A 22,128-nucleotide genomic window follows, 5' to 3' on the forward strand; every position below is an offset into this window, starting at 1 on the left:
GGGCTTCTCCAGGGCTTCTCCAGGGATGCTCCAGGGCTTCTCCAGGGCTTCTCCAGGGATGCTCCAGGGCTTCTCCAGGGCTTCTCCAGGCCATCTGTGACTCTGAGTCCATCACCATCTTTGTCCCTCCTAAAGCCCCATTTCATCACCAAAATCTACTTCAGCCACACCCGTTGCTGACAGGTGTATAAAATCGAACACACAGACATGCAATCTCCATAGAAAAAAAAACATTGGCAGTAGAATGGCCCGTACTGAAGAGCTCAGTGACTTTCAACGTGGCACCGTCATAGGGATGCCACCTTTCCAACAAGTCAAGTTTGAATATAAAATGGGTAAGGTTTCATAGATTTAATGGATCATAATATGCATGTATCGTATATAAAAACAGCATAACTAAATTACATTGTTTGTAAAAACCATGAAATAAAGAGTATTCAGAAAGTGTGGGTTAGAATTTGTTAATAATATAATATGCCATTTAGCAGACGCTTTTATCCAAAGCAACTTACAGTCATGTGTGCATACATTTTTACGTATGGGTGGTCCCGGGGATCGAACCCACTACCCTGGCGTTACAAGCGCCGTGCTCTACCAGCTGAGCTACTGAGGACCTGCCTATAAGTAATGAAAATAATCCCCTGTGGTAGAACATGCCACAACACTGGATCAACCGTAAGGATGCAGATCCCAAAAGGAACATCAGTCCTACTGGATCCATTTAATAGATGCAGATCCCAAAAGGAACATCAGACCTACTGGATCCATTTAATAGATGCAGATCCCAAAAGGAACATCAGACCTACTGGATCCATTTAATAGATGCTCGCTAGTCTGAGTGAGATTGTATTTGGGGGATTTTGATGGTGACTGAATTTCCAATGGCCTGAAGAGGAGAAAGTCACCAGCAGCCACTATGAAATAGATAAGTCACCTGTATGAAGAGGAGAAAGTGCATTTCGCTAAAGGGATAGGAACAGGACGAGTAATCATACACAGTGGATTACTCCAACTAGTCATCGTTTCAACAGCACTAAACTATCTCTTTAATACCAGAGGTGGACACAAAGTACATCACCTACTTGGTGCTAATATCATGTACAGTGAAATGAGAAGACGGCATACCTTATTTCTCAGTTGAAATGAGAAGACGGCATACCTTATTTCTCAGTTGAAATGAGAAGACGGCATACCTTATTTCTCAGTTCTTTTAGGTCATTTGTGATTTTTTTTTCTTCTGTTTTTCCTTTATCCTCAGCCAGAGGTTTCAAATAGAGCTTCTGGAGATCTTTCCAAAAGTCCTCCTCTTCCTGAAGCTCAGCAACAGGCACTCATTATATAGTCAAGTCAGATAACATTATAGCTACTCCACAATACTAACCTAACTGACAGAGTGAAAATAAGGAAGCCTGTACGGAATAAAAACATTCCATAACATGCATTCTGTTTGCAACAAGGCACTAAAGTAATACTGCCAAAAATGTGGCAAAGCAATTAGCTTTTTTCCCTGAATACAAAGTGTTATACAACACATTACTGAGTACCACTCTCCATATTTTCAAGCATAGTGATGGCTGCATCATGTTATGGGTATGCTTGTAATCATCAAGGACTGGGGAGTTTTTCAGGATAAAAAATTAATGGAATAGAGCTAAGCACAGGAAAAACCTGGCTCAGTCTGCTTTCCACCAGACACTGGGAGATTAATTCACCTTTCAGCAGGACAATGGAGACAGTGAATGTTCCTGAGTGGTCTAGTCACAATATGCTTGAAAATCTGTGGCAAGACCTGATAATGGCTGTCTAGCAATGATCAACAACCAATTTGTCAGAGCTTGAAGAATTTAGAAAATAATAAAATGGACAAATGTTGCACAATCCAGGTGTGGAAAGCTCTTAGAGACTTACCCAGAATGACTCAGAGCTGGAATCGCTGCCAACAGTGATTCTGACATGTATTGACTCAGGGGGGTTGAATACTTAACTAATGAAGAACTAGTGTTTTATTTTTATTTATTTTTTTACAAATGTTTTAATTTTTCTTCCACTTTGACATTAGTACTTTGTGTAGATCGTTGACAAAAATGACAATTAAATCCATTTTAATCCCACTTTGTAACACAACAAAATGTGGAAAAAGTCAAGGGGTGTGAATACTTTCTGATCTGTATGAACCGATTATGTTAAAATCAAACTAATGTTATAAAGGATAATGTAGTTGCTAATGGCAGCCTGCAGGACCCCGGTCGGCCTTCAACTTGAGATACTCGATGAGAGGAGGCAGCACTGAGCTAGCCTGCAACGTCACTTCCCATAGTAGCTTGAAGTGCACATGAAAATGTTTCTGAAAACCCCTCCATGTAGCAAGACGGCGAAACACTAAAACGGCACTTCCTGACCACTGGGACTTCACACAGGAAACAACGGGGTGATGTCATCGATGGCTCCGTCCATATTTTTTTTTTAACAGTCTTATGATTTTAGCCCATCTTATCATTGCTTGATTTCAACAACTAGTTTGAATTGGCTGAAGGTAGACTCAGCAAAATGAGGTTTTTCCACGAGCAGCACCACAGATATTGCGATGAGCGAAATGCAATAATGCACTTTCACACAGTGGTTCGCTTCACGCTGTTACAATGTGGTAGCCACGGCCACGGGACCAAAACAGCAGAAGTTGAGCCTGGCACTTCAACGCTCTTAATTGTTTGCGGAAATTGACCCACTACGCTGTTTATTTTCTGCATCTACATCATATCGCTGAGTCTACCTTTAATAAACCAAGTTATCCTTATTTGACTCCTATGGCTAAAGGGTGAACATGAATGGTTAGATTGTTGACTTAATGACACCCCACCTTACATTGGAACGGTTAGATTGTTGACTTAATAATGACACCCCAACTTACATTGACTCCTATGAATTCCAAGGTAATGTCACAAAAAAGACAGGACAAAGATAACTCGATGTCAGATCGATTGTCTGCGGGGCCAAGTTAACGTCCCTTTTCATGTAAAAAAAAAAAAGCCATGACTATCATGCGTTTAGGGAAAGATGATCATTTTGTACATGTATTAAACTATAGGCAACAGGCTGACTCGTCATTGTTGGTTATCAGGCATATAAAATCGGGTTGTCGTCAGCAAACTTGATGGGGTTGGTGTCATGCAAAGGGAGTACAGCAGAGGGCTGAGGACACACCGCTGGGGGGGGCCCTGTGTTGAGTCAGTGTGGAGGAGGTGGTGTTGCCAATTCTCACAGCCTGTGGTCTGCTGTCCAGGATCTAGTTACAGAGGATGGTGTCCGCTGTCCAAACCCAGGGCTCTGAGCTTGGTGGGAACAATAGTGTTGAATGCTGAACTGTAGTCAACAAACAGCATTCTCACATAGGTGTTCCTCTGGTCCGGGTGTGTTACGGCCGTGTGACCAGTGATGGAAATGGCATCTTCCGTGGATCTGTTGGAGCGGTGGGCAGATTGGAGTGGGTCCAGCGGGCCTGGTATGGTGGCCTTGATGTGGGCCATGAACAGCCTCTCAAAGCACTTCATAATGATCGGGGTGAGTGTGACCGGGCGATAGTCATTTGGGCATGTCACCTTGGTTTTCTTGGGCACTGGGAAGATGGTGGTCTCCTTGAAGCAGGTGGGGATTACAGCCTGGGACAGGGACAGGTTGATGATGTCAGAGAAGACGCCCGCCAGCTGGTCAGCCCACACTCTGAGGACGCGGCCAGGGATGCCATCTGGGCCGGCGGCTTTGTGAGTGTTCACGTCAGTCTCGGAGAGCGAAAGCGCCTGGTTGTCCGGAGCAGCGAGAGTATTCCGGGATGGCTTGGTATTATGGTCTGCCTCGAAGGGAGAATGTGTTGAGCTCGTCTGGGAGGGAGGCTTCGGAGGGCACTGAACAGCTGGATTTGCCTTTTGTAGTCTGTGATAGTCTGTAGTCCTTGCTACATGCGTCGCAGGTCTGAGTTGTCGAACAACAATTCAAGTTTGAGTCTGTATTGTCTTTCTGTGTCCCTAATGGATTTGCGGAGCTTGTACCTGCTTGCCTTCTAGACATCAAGTAATCTGGGTTCATTCTGCTGACATTTAATGCTGCCGTACGGGCTCTCAGCATTGTACGGATATCTCCGTTCATCCAGGGTTTTTGGTTGGGGTTTGTCCGGATAGTTATTGCGGGTACAACATCAATACATTTTCTAATGAAGCCTGTGACTGACGATGTATATTCCTCGATGTTGATGGATGAGTCCTGGGTGGATGAATTTTTAAACATATTCCAATCGGTATTCTCAAAAACAGTCCTGCAGCATTGAGTCTGCCTCTGTCCAGCACCTCACTATTCCCTGTGTTGGTGGCTCCCTCTTGAGTTGCACTTTAGCATCAGAAACTCGAGGGCGGGTGAACACCCTACTTAAGACACAGGCAGTAGTGCTGACATAGAACATTGGCAGGACAGTACAGCATTACTCAACCATTTCTGTACCAGTGAGACACTTTTTTTTTTAACCAGCTCATGTTTAAAACGAATACAATATGTAAAAACACCACTGGAGATACAACTCAACACTATAACTGTGCCTCTGCTCCAGCCATTTTGTTTGTCTCCCTGTTGTGCTGTCTGTCTGTCTGTCTCAGCATCTTCTCTGCTGTCTGTCTGTCTGTCTGTCTCAGCATCTTCTCTGCTGTCACTGTGCTTGTCTGTCTGTCTGTCTCAGCATCTTCTCTGCTGTCACTGTGCTTGTCTGTCTGTCTGTCTCAGCATCTTCTCTGCTGTCACTGTGCTTGTCTGTCTGTCTGTCTCAGCATCTTCTCTGCTGTCACTGTGCTTGTCTGTCTGTCTCAGCATCTTCTCTGCTGTCACTGTGCTTGTCTGTCTGTCTCAGCATCTTCTCTGCTGTCACTGTGCTTGTCTGTCTGTCTGTCTCTCTCAGCATCTTCTCTGCTGTCACTGGGCTTGTCTGTCTGTCTGTCTGACTGTCTGTCTGTCTCAGCATCTTCTCTGCGGTCACTGTGCTTGTCTGTCTGTGTCTGTCTGTCTGTCTGTCTGTCTCATCATCTTCTCTGCTGTCACTGTGCTTGTCTGTCGGTCTGTCTCAGCATCTTCTCTGCTGTCACTGTGCTTGTCTGTCTGTCTGTCTCAGCATCTTCTCTGCTGTCACTGTGCTTGTCTGTCTCAGCATCTTCTCTGCTGTCACTGTGCTTGTCTGTCTGTCTGTCGATATAAAACATGATATAAAAGCCAAGCTGACTTCGGCTATATTGCTAATTAGTGAATCACCACTAAATCACTACCCTGAGTATGAAATACTATTACAGGGCTCCAGACTAACATGTTCCCCTTTAGTTGGTGGCACCAGCCCAGGATTTGGTCGGACCAAAATCATGAGTAATCATCTTATGAAGTCATTCATAGTGCTTTATTAAGAACTATGATAAATAGACGAGTTATTCACGTAATAAGTTGTTTCATCTTACACATCCAAGCAGGAGTGCATGAGTCAAGATATTTTGATGTTCAACCTAATTAATTGATTGTCATGGATTTTGGGTTGACAATTACACTATAGTTGCTGCAATTTACTGTCAAAATAGGACTTTTTCAATAGATATTAATTACATCTTTATCTGCACTAACTAATATCATAGGCCAATTAATTTGGGGTTCAACACCTGAGGAAGTGGAAACTCAGCAGCTAGATCGCTCTAAATATGCTACCCCTGCTAGTAGCCATGTACAGTTGAAGTCGGAAGTTTACACACACTTAGATTGGCGTCATTAAAACTTGTTTTTCAACCACTCCACACATTTCTTGTTAACAAACTATAGTTTTGGCAAGTCGGTTAAGGACATCTACTTTGTGCATGACACAAGTAATTTTTCCAACAATCTTTTACAGACAGATTATTTCACTTATAATTCACTGTATCACAACTCCAGTGGGTCAGAAGTTTACATTCACTAAGTTGACTGTGCCTTTAAACAGCTTGGAAAATTCCAGAAAATGATGTCATGGCTTTAGAAGCTTCTGATAGGCTAATTGATATCATTTGAGTCAATTGGAGGTGTACCTGTGGATGTATTTCAAGGCCTACCTTCAAACTCAGTGCCTCTGCTTGACATCATGGGAAGATCAAAAGAAATCAGCCAAGACCTCAGAAAAAAAATGGTAGACCTCCACAAGTCTGGTTCATCCTTGGGAGCAATTTCCAAACGCCTGAAGGTACCACGTTCATCTGTACAAACAATAGTACGCAAGTATAAACACCATGGGACCACGCAGCCGTCATACCGCTCAGGAAGGAGACGCGTTCTGTCTCCTAGAGATGAACGTACTTTGCAAATGAATCCCAGAACAACAGCAAAGGACCTTGTGAAGATACTGGAGGAAACAGGTACAAAAGTATCTATATCCACAGTAAAACGAGTCCTATATCGACATAACCTGAACGGCCACTCAGCAAGGAAGAAGCCACTGCTCCAAAACTGCCATAAAAAAACAAGACTACGGTTTGCAACTGCACATGGGGACAAATATCATACTTTTTGGAGAAATGTCCTCTGGTCTGATGAAACAAAAATAGAACTGTTTGGCCATAATGACCATCGTTATGTTTGGAGGAAAAAGGGGGTTGCTTGCAAGCCGAAGAACACCATCCCAACCGTGAAGCAAGGGGGTGGCAGCATCATGCTGTGGGGTTGCTTTGCTGCAGGAGGGACTGGTGCACTTCACAAAATAGATGGCATCATGAGGAAGGAAAACTATGTGGATATATTGAAGCAACATCTCAAGACATCAGTCAGGATGTTAAAGCTTGGTCTCAAATGGGTCTTCCAAATGGACAATGACCCCTAGCATACTTCCAAAGTTGTGGCAAAATGGCTTAAGGACAACAAAGTCAAGGTATTGGAGTGGCCATCACAAAGCCCTGACTTCAATCCTATAGAAAATGTGTGGGCAGAACTGAAAAAGCGTGTGCAAGCAAGGAGGCCTACAAACCTGACTCAGTTACACCAGCTCTGTCAGGAGAAATGGGCCAAAATTCACCCAACTTATTGTGGGAAGCTTGTGGAAGGCTACCCGAAACGTTTTACCCAAGTTCAACAATTTAAAGGCAATGCTACCAAATACTAATTGAGTGTATGTAAACTTCTGACCCACTGGGAATGTGATGAAAGAAATAAAAGCTGAAATAAATCATTCTCTCTACTATTATTCTGACATTTCACATTCTTAAAATAAAGTGGTGATCCTTAACTGACCTAAGACAGGGACTTTTTACTAGGATTAAATGTCAGGAATTGTGAAAAACTGAGTTTAAATATATTCATCCAACAGTAATGTAATGTCCTAAAAAAACGTTGCAGTTGAAGACTAATGAAATCTATGGCCTCACAATGGCCAGTGCGCCGCGCCAAAGTTCAAAGTTCAAAGCCATATCAAATATCTTCGTAGTAAAACTGTTGCTATTGAGCGGAATATTGAGAAATAAAAAACAAAGCCGAGACCCTCCTCTCTTCGACAGGGACGAAGCTTTCAAAGCTGCGTTTTTCCCGCAAATTGCATTTAGAAATGTTATACAAATCACAACACATTTCTCTCAGGGGAGTGGCTCGTTCATTACAGCGGCACGGCAGACACTTTCACTACAGGACAATGCACTTTACCGTTTGACCAAATAATGGTTTTAGCCACCCCCAAAAAAAATAGGACGTTTTGAGTGAGGTAACAATGTACACTGAACAAAAATATAAAAACGGAACATGCAACAATTTCAAAGATTTTACTGAGTTCCAGTTCATATGAGGAAATCAGTCAATTGAAATAAATTCATTAGGCATTAATCTATGGATTTCACATGACTTGGAATACATATGCATCTGTTGGTCACAGATACCTTTAAAAAAAAAAAAAAAAAGGTAGGGCCGTGGATCAGAAAACCAGTCAGTATCTGGTGTGACCACCATTTGCCTCATGCAGCGCGACACATCTCCTTCGCATAGAGTTGATCAGGCTGTTGATTGTGGCCTGTGGAATGTTGTCCCACTCCTCTTCAATGGCTGTGCTAAGTTGCTGGATATTGGCGGGAACTGGAACACGCGTTGATCCAGAGCATCCCAAACATGCTCAATGGGTGACATGTCTGGTGAGTATGCAGGCCATGGAAGAACTGGGACATTTTCAGCTTCCAGGAATTGTGTACAGGTCGTTGCGACATGGGGCTGTGCATTATCATGCTGAAACATGTGATGGCGGTGGATGAATGGCACGACCATGGGCCTCAGGATCTTGTCACGGTATCTCTGTGCATTCAAATTGCCATCGATAAAATCCAATTGTGTTTTGTCCGTAGCTTATGCCTGCCCATACCATAACCCCACCACCACCTTGGAGCACTATGTTCACAACGTTGACATCAGCAAACCACTCGCCCATACACGCTGTCTTGCCATCTGCCGGTACAGTTGAAACCAGGATTCAGCCGTGAAGAGCACACTTGTGTGCCAGTGGCCATCCCAGGTGAGCATTTGCCCACTGAAGTCGGTTACGACGCCGAACTACAGTCAGGTCAAGACCCTGGTGAGGACGATGACCACACAGATGAGCTTCCCTGAGACGGTTTCTGACAGTTTGTGCAGAAATTCTTCGGTTGTTGAAACCCACAGTTTCATCAGCTGTCTGGGTGGCTGGTCTCAGACGATCCCGCAGGTGAAGAAGCTGGATGTGAAGGTCCTTGGTTGGCATGGTTACACGTGGGCTGCGGTTGTGAGGTCAGTTGGACGTATGTCAAATTCTCGAAAACAACGTTGGAGGTGGACTATGGTAGAGAAATTAACATTAAATTCTCTAGCAACTGATCTAGTGGAAATTCCTGCAGTCAGCATGCCAATTGCGCACTCCCTCAAAAATTGACACATCTGTGACATTGTGTTGTGTGACAAAACTGCACATTTTAGAGTGGCCTTTTATTGTCCCCAGCACAAAGTGCACCTGTGTAATGATCATGCTGTTTAATCAGCTTCTTGATATGCCACACCTGTCAGGTGGATGGATTATCTTGGCAAAGGAGAAATGGTCACTAACATGGATGTAAACACATTTTTGCACAAAATGTGAGAGACAAACTTGTGTATGAAACATTTCTGGAATCTTTTATTTCAGCTCACGAAACATGGGGCCAACACTTTACATGTTGCGTTGATATTTTTGTTCAGTGTAGAATGTGCTCTGTTTATAGGCACCCTTTATTTTTAAACATGATCTTCGCTGTGTGATGACAGTCGGAGCAGGTCGCTTTGCTGATGCCGCGTTTGACTTTGAATGCTCAGCTCAGCCTATCAGAAAACCGAGCCGGCTGTTGCCCACTGATCAGCCAAAGGCTCATTATAGATTAATTTAAAAAAATCTCACCTTTTGCAGAGTTATATATATATAAACTAAGTGTCTCTATTTCAAACTGCCCACCCAAAAACAAAAAATTGTCCAGCCCATCTGGCATTTGCCAGAACTGCCAATCCGCCCCTGCAAATAGCTTCTCCAACTCTTTTGAGGCAGAATTTGGAAGAAGTATCTAAATCCTATTAACCTTGACGTGTACGACCACGTATTTGTGATCATTGAGTGGTTCCTGCAGCAAATATAACATTAGAAAAATAGCGACAGAACATCTAGACATGATGCAACAAACACGTCTAAATAGCATCGTTGTCTGAAAAGCATCTAAACAAATGTTTTGTACTGATGGTTTAAATCTCTTTACTACTTTGTTAGTCACCTTTTATTGTGAAAGATAAACGCGAACCGTTGTCGGTTCAATTCCCACAGCGAAGCAGTACTAAAAAAATATGCACTCACTAAGTCGCTCTGGATAAATGTCTGCTAAATGACTAAAATCTCAAATCTAATTCCTCCATCTGATCATTGCTACATTATACTCCCACACACTCATACAAAAAGCACACGTGCCCATCCTCACAAATACTCTGCTGTCCCATGTAGAGACATTCAACACTTACAGTCTAGTCTGTTTATACATAACGGCAGGTTGTCCTGCTCCAGGTGTAATAGGTTTATACAGTGCATTCAGAAAGTATGCAGACCCCTTGATTTTGTCCACATTTTGTTACGTTACAGCCTCATTCTAAAATGGATTAAATACATTTTTTCCCCTAATCAATCTACACACAATACCCCAAAATGACACACACAAAAAGAGTAGAAATACCTTATTTAGAGTTTATAGTATTCAGACCCCTTTGCTATGAGACTCAACATTTTCATTGATCATCCTTGAGATGTTTCCACAACTTGATTGGAGTCCACCTGTGGTAAATTTAATTGATTGGACATGATTTGGAAAGGCACACACCTGTCTATATAAGGTCCCGCAGTTGATAGTGCATGTCAGAGCAAAAACCAAGCCATGAGGTCGAAGGAATTGTCCGTAGAGCTCCGAGACAGGATTGTGTCGAGGCACAGATCTGGGGAAGGGTACCAAAATATTTCTGCAGCATTGAAGGTCCCCAAGAACACAGTGGCCTCCATCATTCTTAAATGGAAGAAGTTTGGAACGACCAAGACTCTTCCTAGAGCTGGCCGCCCGGCCAAACTGAGCAATCGGGGGAGAAGGGCCTTGGTCAGGGAGGTGACCAAGAACCCGATGGTCATTGACTGAGCTCCGGAGTTCCTCTGTGGAGATGGGAGAACCTTCCAGAATGACAACCATCTCTGCAGCACTCCACCAATCAGGCCTTTATGGTAGAGTGGCCAGACGGAAGCCACTCCTCAGTAAAAGGCACGACAGCCCGCTTGGAGTTTGCTAAAAGGCACATAAAGGAGAAACAAGATTCTCTGGTCTGATGAAACCAAGACTGAACTCTTTGGCCTGAATGCCAAGCATCACATCTGGAGGAAACCTGGCACCATCCCTACAGTGAAGCATGGTGGTGGCAGCATCATGCTGTAGGGATGTTTTTCAGCAACAGGGACTGGGAGACTAGTCAGGATCGAAGGAAAGCTGAACGGAGCAAAGTACAGAGATCCTTGATGAAAACCTGCGCAGGACCTCAGATTGGGGCGAAAGGTTTACCTTCCAACAGGACAACGACCCTAAGCACACAGCCAAGACAACGCAGGAGTGGCTTCGGGACAAGTCTCTGAATGTCCTTGAGTGGCCCAGCCAGAGCCCGGACTTGAACCCGATCAAACATCTCCGGAGACCTGAAAATAGCTGTGCAGCGACGCTCCCCATCCAACCTGACAGAACTTGAGAGGATCTGCAGAGAAGAATGGGAGAAACTCCCCAAATACAGGTGTGCCAAGCTTGTAGCGTCATACCCAAGACGACTAGAGGCTGTAATCGCTGCCAAAGGTGCTTCAACAAAGTACTGAGTAAAGGGTCTGAATACTTATGTAAATGTCATAACTTTTGTATTTTTAATAAAATGTGAAAACATTTCTAAACCTGTTTTCGCTTTGTCATTATGGTGTGTGTAGATTGATGAGGAACAAAAACAATTTAATACATTTTAGAATAAGGCTGTAACGTAACAAAATGTGGAAAAAAATCTTAGTGCATTCAGAAAGTAATGTGCTTCTCTAAAAAGCTCATCTAATATCTATTTGGATTATACATTTGGAATTTGTTATATTTCTTGATTCTATTTTGTTTGATAATTTGATCAATCTGACATTCTACTGCAGTTAGGAACACAAGCATTTCGCTGCACTGGCTATAACATCTGCATGCGACCAATCAACTTTGATTTGATTTATGGTAAAAAAAAGAAAAAGTTATGGGTTGCGTACCTGGGTCCTGGTCAAAAGGTAATTGTGCAAAGGGTTCGCCACCTCGCTCTCCAACCAAGGTGCATGACTGAAGTAGAGAAGAGATTCTGCATCTCTCTGAGTTATTTACATGCTGGTTGTATTTTTAACAACAAATAAGCTTGTTTTATTTAATTCCATTGTCCTCCAAGAGTTGCTCTCTCTCTCTCCTCTCCTTCAAATGTCAAACTAAGTCAAAGGAAATGACTGCTACACTGCTTTTAAAAATGGGCAGGGAGGAAGGAGATTATTGGGACGCAACAAAGTATTTTATTCCAGTAACAATAAGACTCAATAAGAAAGTAAAGGGGTTACATTTGAGTAGAAATAGGAAATTAAAAATTCACAAAATTAAAACTTGGGGTTGGCTGTTCTGGCTGTCAATCAAGCTGCTGGGCCAAGAGAAGTACCTCAGCAGCCAATGACGAACCACCAGACCAACGGGGGCCAGTCTAACGTCAGTAGGAATATTGCGTCTGAAATGGCGCCCTAATTCCCTGTATAGTGCACTACTTTTGACCAGTAGTATACAGGGAATAGGGTGCCATTTCAGATGCAAACAAGATCCTGTTCAGTAGGCAAACAACGGAAGAAAATGTTTTAAAACTGAGTGAAAAGGGTTGGTACTACCTGAACTTGTCCAATAGCTGTTTGTTTTCCTGTTTCCAAGTGTTTTGTTCTGAGAAACTGAACACGACCCAGGCAGTTACTTCAAGACTATAGGTTGTAATGACAGTTGGATGATCCCTGATGCTCCCAGGCTTAAAAACGGTTAAAATACTTAAATAAAACCTTCTAATCTAAACCGTGATGGACCTACATGAGACTGCAGAATAAAAGGAATGGACGCGTTCTACGCTGCAGTGGTTGAATTCTTCTCCAGGTGTTGTGAGATCTGGTAGGGGACGGCAACCATGAGATTCACGTCATACTACTCATACCAACGGGAAAGTAATACATGTTTTCATTCAACCCCCAGATAAACAACAAACCTGCATGATCCATACTAAAATTCATTCAGTCCTTTTCCTGACCGCACAAAATCAAAACACCCTTTCCCCCGCAATGTGTCTGACAATCCAAACAGAATTTCAATTTTGCTACTGATAGACATTCGGCAGAAGGGGGGAGATACAGGCTAACAATATTACAACAAGCAACAAGATTAATGGCCAAGAGAAAAACAAAGCAAGAAATCTGAGAACAGTTTACACTTTTTAAATGTATATTTAACATAATTGGTGCCTTACTACCGCCACCTGGTGGCTATATGTTGTAAATGCAGCCTTAGGACATTAACCCTTTGTAATCTGTACCACGATAAGGCACAGAGACAGTCAGACACCTCCCCTGCAGCCTTAGCCATCTGCCTGCGTCCTAAATAGCACACTATTTCCTATGTAGTGCACTACTTTAGATCAGATCAAAAGTAGTGCACTACATAGCGAATAGGGTGCCATTTCAACAACGCTCGTGTCCAATTCCACACCATAAAAATCTGCCTTTAAAAGGTTGAACTAAAATCACTAGGAAGCCAGCTGTGTCAGTGTGGCCGTCTGCCAACTCAGCTGTAGGTAGTTCAGTTGATGATGTTCAGCTCAATCGGGGGGGGGGGGGGTGTCAGGCGAGAGGAAGAGGAAGAGGAAGGGTGGTGATGTACGATGACGAGGTTCTCAGTCGCTGTCGAACTTGATGGAGTTGACGGACTGGGAGATGGCTCCTCCACAGTAACTGCCCCTCTTCTTCTTCGTCTTCTCATGGCGGAAGGACTTCCCCTTGGTGAAGCGGAGCACGTCATTGGCCCTCTGGCCCCAGTCTCCATCCGCCCCGCGCTGAGGAGGAGAGCAGAGAGATCGTCAAAACATGTCTAGCCCATAATGACATGAACACAGCCCTGGATGAACACGCTAGTCGATTCATATTGTAGCGCTTTTACTTAGGATACTTAGAAAAGAGCACCAGAAATGTTAGCATCAAGACCTGGAAATTAGCGCAAGCTAAAGGTGTGAATGTGCAACGCTTCTTCTGACTGTTGTCCAATAATGTCAATATATGAATGTTTAAAGGTCCTGCACTGTCATCCCATGTCCTGTGTAAAATGATAAAATATAAAATGCTAATTCTCTAACTCTCAGTAAGGCTGAAAGGGAGATAATATTCATAAGCTTGTCTTGACTGACAGGTTTCTGACTGACTCACAGAACGGTGTCCCCGGTTGGGTCGTCGTTGCATCGGCTCAAGCAACACAAACTTTCTAGACGTACCCCATGAAACGAGGACATATGTTTCAACCACGTTCAGTGATTCTCTCCCTTAATATAACACTTTAGAGCAGATCGATCAAAGGACCGTCGTTCAAACAACCAAAGGTCGCGGCAGCTAAATAAAACTGCTTCTCATCTTGTAAGGGGTTCCTCTGTTCCAGGGGTTCCTCCGGGCCAGGGGTTCCAACTGAATCAAGCGAGTGTTGATATTGCAGAGGGACAGAGGAGGGTTGATATTGCAGAGGGACAGAGGAGTGTTGATATTGCAGAGGGACAGAGGAGGGTTGATATTGCAGAGGGACAGAGGAGTTTTGATATTGCAGAGGGACAGAGGAGGGTTGATATTGCAGAGGGACAGAGGAGGATTGATATTGCAGAGGGACAGAGGAGGGTTGATATTGCAGAGGGACAGAGGAGGATTGATATTGCAGAGGGACAGAGGAGGGTTGATATTGCAGAGGGACAGAGGAGGGTTGATATTGCAGAGGGACAGAGGAGGGTTGATATTGCAGAGGAGGGTTGATATTGCAGAGGGACAGAGGAGTGTTGATATTGCAGAGGGACAGAGGAGGGTTGATATTGCAGAGGGACAGAGGAGGGTTGATATTGCAGAGGGACAGAGGAGTGTTGATATTGCAGAGGGACAGAGGGGGGTTGATATTGCAGAGGGACAGAGGAGGGTTGATATTGCAGAGGGACAGAGGGGGGTTGATATTGCAGAGGGACAGAGGAGGGTTGATATTGCAGAGGGACAGAGGAGGGTTGATATTGCAGAGGGACAGAGGGGGGTTGATATTGCAGAGGGACAGAGGAGGGTTGATATTGCAGAGGGACAGAGGAGGGTTGATATTGCAGAGGGACAGAGGGGGGTTGGTATTGCAGAGGGACAGAGCAGGGTTGATATTGCAGAGGGACAGAGGGAGGGTTGATATTGCAGAGGGACAGAGGAGGGTTGATATTGCAGAGGGACAGAGGAGGGTTGATATTGCAGAGGGACAGAGGGTTGATATTGCAGCGGGACAGAGGAGGGTTGATATTGCAGAGGGACAGAGCAGGGTTGATATTGCAGAGGGACAGAGGGAGGGTTGATATTGCAGAGGGACAGAGGAGGGTTGATATTGCAGAGGGACAGAGGAGTGTTGATATTGCAGAGGGACAGAGGAGGGTTGATATTGCAGAGGGACAGAGGAGGGTTGATATTGCAGAGGGACAGAGGAGGGTTGATATTGCAGAGGGACAGAGGAGGGTTGATATTGCAGAGGGACAGAGGAGGGTTGATATTGCAGAGGACAGAGGAGGGTTGATATTGCAGAGGGACAGAGGAGGGTTGATATTGCAGAGGAGGGTTGATATTGCAGAGGAGGGTTGATATTGCAGAGGGACAGAGGAGGGTTGATATTGCAGAGGGACAGAGGAGGGTTGATATTGCAGAGGGACAGAGGAGGGTTGATATTGCAGAGGGACAGAGGAGGGTTGATATTGCAGAGGGACAGAGGAGGGTTGATATTGCAGAGGACAGAGGAGGGTTGATATTGCAGAGGGACAGAGGAGGGTTGATATTGCAGAGGAGGGTTGATATTGCAGAGGGACAGAGGAGGGTTGATATTGCAGAGGGACAGAGGAGGGTTGATATTGCAGAGGAGGGTTGATATTGCAGAGGGACAGAGGGTTGATATTGCAGAGGACAGAGGAGGGTTGATATTGCAGAGGGACAGAGGAGGGTTGATATTGCAGAGGGACAGAGGAGGGTTGATATTGCAGAGGGACAGAGGAGGGTTGATATTGCAGAGGACAGAGGGTTGATATTGCAGAGGGACAGAGGAGGGTTGATATTGCAGAGGAGGGTTGATATTGCAGAGGGACAGAGGAGGGTTGATATTGCAGAGGGACAGAGGAGGGTTGATATTGCAGAGGGACAGAGGAGGGATGATATTGCAGAGGAGGTTTGATATTGCAGAGGGACAGAGGAGTGTTGATATTGCAGAGGGACAGAGGAGGGTTGATATTGCAGAGGGACAGAGGAGTGTTGATATTGCAGAGGGACAGAGGAGGGTTGATATTGCAGAGGGACAGAGGAGGGTTGATATTGCAGAGGGACAGAGGAGTGTTGATATTGCAGAGGGACAGAGGAGTGTTGATATTGCAGAGGGACAGAGGAGGGTTGATATTGCAGAGGGACAGAGGAGGGTTGATATTGCAGAGGGACAGAGGAGGGTTGATATTGCAGAGGGACAGAGGAGTGTTGATATTGCAGAGGGACAGAGGAGGGTTGATATTGCAGAGGGACAGAGGAGGGTTGATATTGCAGAGGGACAGAGGAGGGTTGATATTGCAGAGGGACAGAGGAGGGTTGATATTGCAGAGGGACAGAGGAGGGATGATATTGCAGAGGAGGGTTGATATTGCAGAGGGACAGAGGAGTGTTGATATTGCAGAGGGACAGAGGAGGGTTGATATTGCAGAGGGACAGAGGAGGGTTGATATTGCAGAGGGACAGAGGGGGGTTGGTATTGCAGAGGGACAGAGCAGGGTTGATATTGCAGAGGGACAGAGGGAGGGTTGATATTGCAGAGGGACAGAGGAGGGTTGATATTGCAGAGGGAGGGTTGATATTGCAGAGGGAGGGTTGATATTGCAGAGGGAGGGTTGATATTGCAGAGGGAGGGTTGATATTGCAGAGGGACAGAGGAGGGTTGATATTGCAGAGGGACAGAGGAGGGTTGATATTGCAGAGGGACAGAGGAGGGTTGATATTGCAGAGGGACAGAGGAGGGTTGATATTGCAGAGGGACAGAGGAGGGTTGATATTGCAGAGGGACAGAGGAGGGTTGATATTGCAGAGGGACAGAGGAGGGTTGATATTGCAGAGGGACAGAGGAGGGTTGATATTGCAGAGGGACAGAGGAGGGTTGATATTGCAGAGGGACAGAGGAGGGTTGATATTGCAGAGGGACAGAGGAGGGTTGATATTGCAGAGGGATAGAGGAGGGTTGATATTGCAGAGGGACAGAGGAGGGTTGATATTGCAGAGGGACAGAGGAGGGTTGATATTGCAGAGGGACAGAGCAGGGTTGATATTGCAGAGGGACAGAGGAGGGTTGGTATTGCAGAGGGACAGAGGAGGGTTGATATTGCAGAGGGACAGAGGAGGGTTGATATTGCAGAGGGACAGAGGAGGGTTGATATTGCAGAGGGACAGAGGGGGGTTGATATTGCAGAGGGAGGGTTGGTATTGCAGAGGGACAGAGGAGGGTTGGTATTGCAGAGGGACAGAGGAGGGTTGGTATTGCAGAGGGACAGAGGAGGGTTGGTATTGCAGAGGGACAGAGGAGGGTTGATATTGCAGAGGGAGGGTTGATATTGCAGAGGGACAGAGCAGGGTTGATATTGCAGAGGGACAGAGCAGGGTTGATATTGCAGAGGGACAGAGCAGGGTTGATATTGCAGAGGGACAGAGCAGGGTTGATATTGCAGAGGGACAGAGCAGGGTTGATATTGCAGAGGGACAGAGGAGTGTTGATATTGCAGAGGGACAGAGCAGGGTTGATATTGCAGAGGGACAGAGGAGGGTTGATATTGCAGAGGGAGGGTTGATATTGCAGAGGGACAGAGGAGGGTTGATATTGCAGAGGGACAGAGGAGGGTTGGTATTGCAGAGGGACAGAGCAGGGTTGGTATTGCAGAGGGACAGAGGAGGGTTGATATTGCAGAGGGAGGGTTGATATTGCAGAGGGACAGAGGAGTGTTGATATTGCAGAGGGACAGAGGAGGGTTGATATTGCAGAGGGAGGGTTGATATTGCAGAGGGACAGAGGAGTGTTGATATTGCAGAGGGACGATATTGCAGAGGGACAGAGGAGGGTTGGTATTGCAGAGGGACAGAGGAGGGTTGGTATTGCAGAGGGACGATATTGCAGAGGGACAGAGGAGGGTTGATATTGCAGAGGGACAGAGGAGGGTTGATATTGCAGAGGGACAGAGGAGGGTTGATATTGCAGAGGGACAGAGGAGGATTGATATTGCAGAGGGACAGAGGAGGGTTGATATTGCAGAGGGACAGAGGAGGGTTGATATTGCAGAGGGACAGAGGAGGGTTGATATTGCAGAGGGACAGAGGAGGGTTGATATTGCAGAGGGACAGAGGAGGGTTGATATTGCAGAGGAGGGTTGATATTGCAGAGGGACAGAGGAGTGTTGATATTGCAGAGGGACAGAGGAGGGTTGATATTGCAGAGGGACAGAGGAGGGTTGATATTGCAGAGGGACAGAGGAGTGTTGATATTGCAGAGGGACAGAGGGGGGTTGATATTGCAGAGGGACAGAGGAGGGTTGATATTGCAGAGGGACAGAGGAGGGTTGATATTGCAGAGGGACAGAGGAGGGTTGATATTGCAGAGGGACAGAGGAGGGTTGATATTACAGAGGGGGGTTGATATTGCAGAGGGACAGAGGAGGGTTGATATTGCAGAGGGACAGAGGAGGGTTGATATTGCAGAGGGACAGAGGGGGGTTGGTATTGCAGAGGGACAGAGCAGGGTTGATATTGCAGAGGGACAGAGGGAGGGTTGATATTGCAGAGGGACAGAGGAGGGTTGATATTGCAGAGGGACAGAGGAGGGTTGATATTGCAGAGGGACAGAGGAGGGTTGATATTGCAGAGGGACAGAGGAGGGTTGATATTGCAGAGGGACAGAGCAGGGTTTATATTGCAGAGGGACAGAGGGAGGGTTGATATTGCAGAGGGACAGAGGAGGGTTGATATTGCAGAGGGACAGAGGAGTGTTGATATTGCAGAGGGACAGAGGGTTGATATTGCAGAGGGACAGAGGAGGGTTGATATTGCAGAGGGACAGAGGAGGGTTGATATTGCAGAGGGACAGAGGAGGGTTGATATTGCAGAGGGACAGAGGAGGGTTGATATTGCAGAGGACAGAGGAGGGTTGATATTGCAGAGGGACAGAGGAGGGTTGATATTGCAGAGGAGTGTTGATATTGCAGAGGAGTGTTGATATTGCAGAGGGACAGAGGAGGGTTGATATTGCAGAGGGACAGATGAGGGTTGATATTGCAGAGGGACAGAGGAGGGTTGATATTGCAGAGGGACAGAGGAGGGTTGATATTGCAGAGGGACAGAGGAGGGTTGATATTGCAGAGGACAGAGGAGGGTTGATATTGCAGAGGGACAGAGGAGGGTTGATATTGCAGAGGAGGGTTGATATTGCAGAGGGACAGAGGAGGGTTGATATTGCAGAGGGACAGAGGAGGGTTGATATTGCAGAGGGACAGAGGAGGGTTGATATTGCAGAGGAGGGTTGATATTGCAGAGGGACAGAGGAGGGTTGATATTGCAGAGGACAGAGGAGGGTTGATATTGCAGAGGGACAGAGGAGGGTTGATATTGCAGAGGGACAGAGGAGGGTTGATATTGCAGAGGAGGGTTGATATTGCAGAGGGACAGAGGAGGGTTGATATTGCAGAGGACAGAGGAGGGTTGATATTGCAGAGGGACAGAGGAGGGTTGATATTGCAGAGGGACAGAGGAGGGTTGATATTGCAGAGGGACAGAGGAGGGTTGATATTGCAGAGGGACAGAGGAGGGTTGATATTGCAGAGGACAGAGGAGGGTTGATATTGCAGAGGGACAGAGGAGGGTTGATATTGCAGAGGAGGGTTGATATTGCAGAGGGACAGAGGAGGGTTGATATTGCAGAGGGACAGAGGAGTGTTGATATTGCAGAGGGACAGAGGAGTGTTGATATTGCAGAGGGACAGAGGAGGGTTGATATTGCAGAGGGACAGAGGAGGGTTGATATTGCAGAGGGACAGAGGAGTGTTGATATTGCAGAGGGACAGAGGAGGGTTGATATTGCAGAGGGACAGAGGAGGGTTGATATTGCAGAGGGACAGAGGAGGGTTGATATTGCAGAGGGACAGAGGAGGGTTGATATTGCAGAGGACAGAGGAGGGTTGATATTGCAGAGGAGGGTTGATATTGCAGAGGGACAGAGGAGGGTTGATATTGCAGAGGACAGAGGAGGGTTGATATTGCAGAGGGACAGAGGAGGGTTGATATTGCAGAGGGACAGAGGAGGGTTGATATTGCAGAGGGACAGAGGAGGGTTGATATTGCAGAGGGACAGAGGAGGGTTGATATTGCAGAGGACAGAGGAGGGTTGATATTGCAGAGGGACAGAGGAGGGTTGATATTGCAGAGGAGGGTTGATATTGCAGAGGGACAGAGGAGGGTTGATATTGCAGAGGGACAGAGGAGGGTTGATATTGCAGAGGGACAGAGGAGGGATTATATTGCAGAGGAGGTTTGATATTGCAGAGGGACAGAGGAGTGTTGATATTGCAGAGGGACAGAGGAGGGTTGATATTGCAGAGGGACAGAGGAGTGTTGATATTGCAGAGGGACAGAGGAGGGTTGATATTGCAGAGGGACAGAGGAGGGTTGATATTGCAGAGGGACAGAGGAGTGTTGATATTGCAGAGGGACAGAGGAGTGTTGATATTGCAGAGGGACAGAGGAGGGTTGATATTGCAGAGGGACAGAGGAGGGTTGATATTGCAGAGGGACAGAGGAGGGTTGATATTGCAGAGGGACAGAGGAGTGTTGATATTGCAGAGGGACAGAGGAGGGTTGATATTGCAGAGGGACAGAGGAGGGTTGATATTGCAGAGGGACAGAGGAGGGTTGATATTGCAGAGGTACAGAGGAGGGTTGATATTGCAGAGGGACAGAGGAGGGATGATATTGCAGAGGAGGGTTGATATTGCAGAGGGACAGAGGAGTGTTGATATTGCAGAGGGACAGAGGAGGGTTGATATTGCAGAGGGACAGAGGGGGGTTGGTATTGCAGAGGAGGGTTGATATTGCAGAGGGACAGAGGAGGGTTGATATTGCAGAGGGACAGAGGAGGGTTGATATTGCAGAGGGACAGAGGAGGGATTATATTGCAGAGGAGGTTTGATATTGCAGAGGGACAGAGGAGTGTTGATATTGCAGAGGGACAGAGGAGGGTTGATATTGCAGAGGGACAGAGGAGGGTTGATATTGCAGAGGGACAGAGGAGGGTTGATATTGCAGAGGGACAGAGGAGGGTTGATATTGCAGAGGGACAGAGGAGTGTTGATATTGCAGAGGGACAGAGGAGGGTTGATATTGCAGAGGGACAGAGGAGGGTTGATATTGCAGAGGGACAGAGGAGGGTTGATATTGCAGAGGGACAGAGGAGGGTTGATATTGCAGAGGGACAGAGGAGTGTTGATATTGCAGAGGGACAGAGGAGGGTTGATATTGCAGAGGGACAGAGGAGGGTTGATATTGCAGAGGGACAGAGGAGGGTTGATATTGCAGAGGGACAGAGGAGGGTTGATATTGCAGAGGGACAGAGGAGGGTTGATATTGCAGAGGGACAGAGGAGGGATGATATTGCAGAGGAGGGTTGATATTGCAGAGGGACAGAGGAGTGTTGATATTGCAGAGGGACAGAGGAGGGTTGATATTGCAGAGGGACAGAGGAGGGTTGATATTGCAGAGGGACAGAGGGGGGTTGGTATTGCAGAGGGACAGAGCAGGGTTGATATTGCAGAGGGACAGAGGGAGGGTTGATATTGCAGAGGGACAGAGGAGGGTTGATATTGCAGAGGGACAGAGGAGGGTTGATATTGCAGAGGGACAGAGGAGGGTTGATATTGCAGAGGGAGGGTTGATATTGCAGAGGGAGGGTTGATATTGCAGAGGGACAGAGGAGGGTTGATATTGCAGAGGGACAGAGGAGGGTTGATATTGCAGAGGGACAGAGGAGGGTTGATATTGCAGAGGGACAGAGGAGGGTTGATATTGCAGAGGGACAGAGGAGGGTTGATATTGCAGAGGGACAGAGGAGGGTTGATATTGCAGAGGGACAGAGGAGGGTTGATATTGCAGAGGGACAGAGGAGGGTTGATATTGCAGAGGGACAGAGGAGGGTTGATATTGCAGAGGGACAGAGGAGGGTTGATATTGCAGAGGGACAGAGGAGGGTTGAT

General features: G+C 46.2%; 1 pseudogene across 1 annotated transcript in view; it reads right to left on the bottom strand.

The window, feature by feature from the left end:
• Positions 1–12,082: 12,082 nt before the first annotated feature.
• The window catches only part of LOC311101030, a 39,591-nt pseudogene continuing 29,545 nt past the window's right edge, over positions 12,083–22,128 (bottom strand). The window contains exon 14 of the transcript XR_014615746.1: positions 12,083–13,662. The product of XR_014615746.1 is annotated as an uncharacterized misc_RNA (transcript). The remainder of the gene's footprint in view (positions 13,663–22,128) is intronic.

Source organism: Coregonus lavaretus, assembly GCF_964263955.1.
Source record: "Coregonus lavaretus genome assembly, chromosome: 25".
NCBI classification, from domain to species: Eukaryota; Metazoa; Chordata; class Actinopteri; order Salmoniformes; family Salmonidae; genus Coregonus; species Coregonus lavaretus.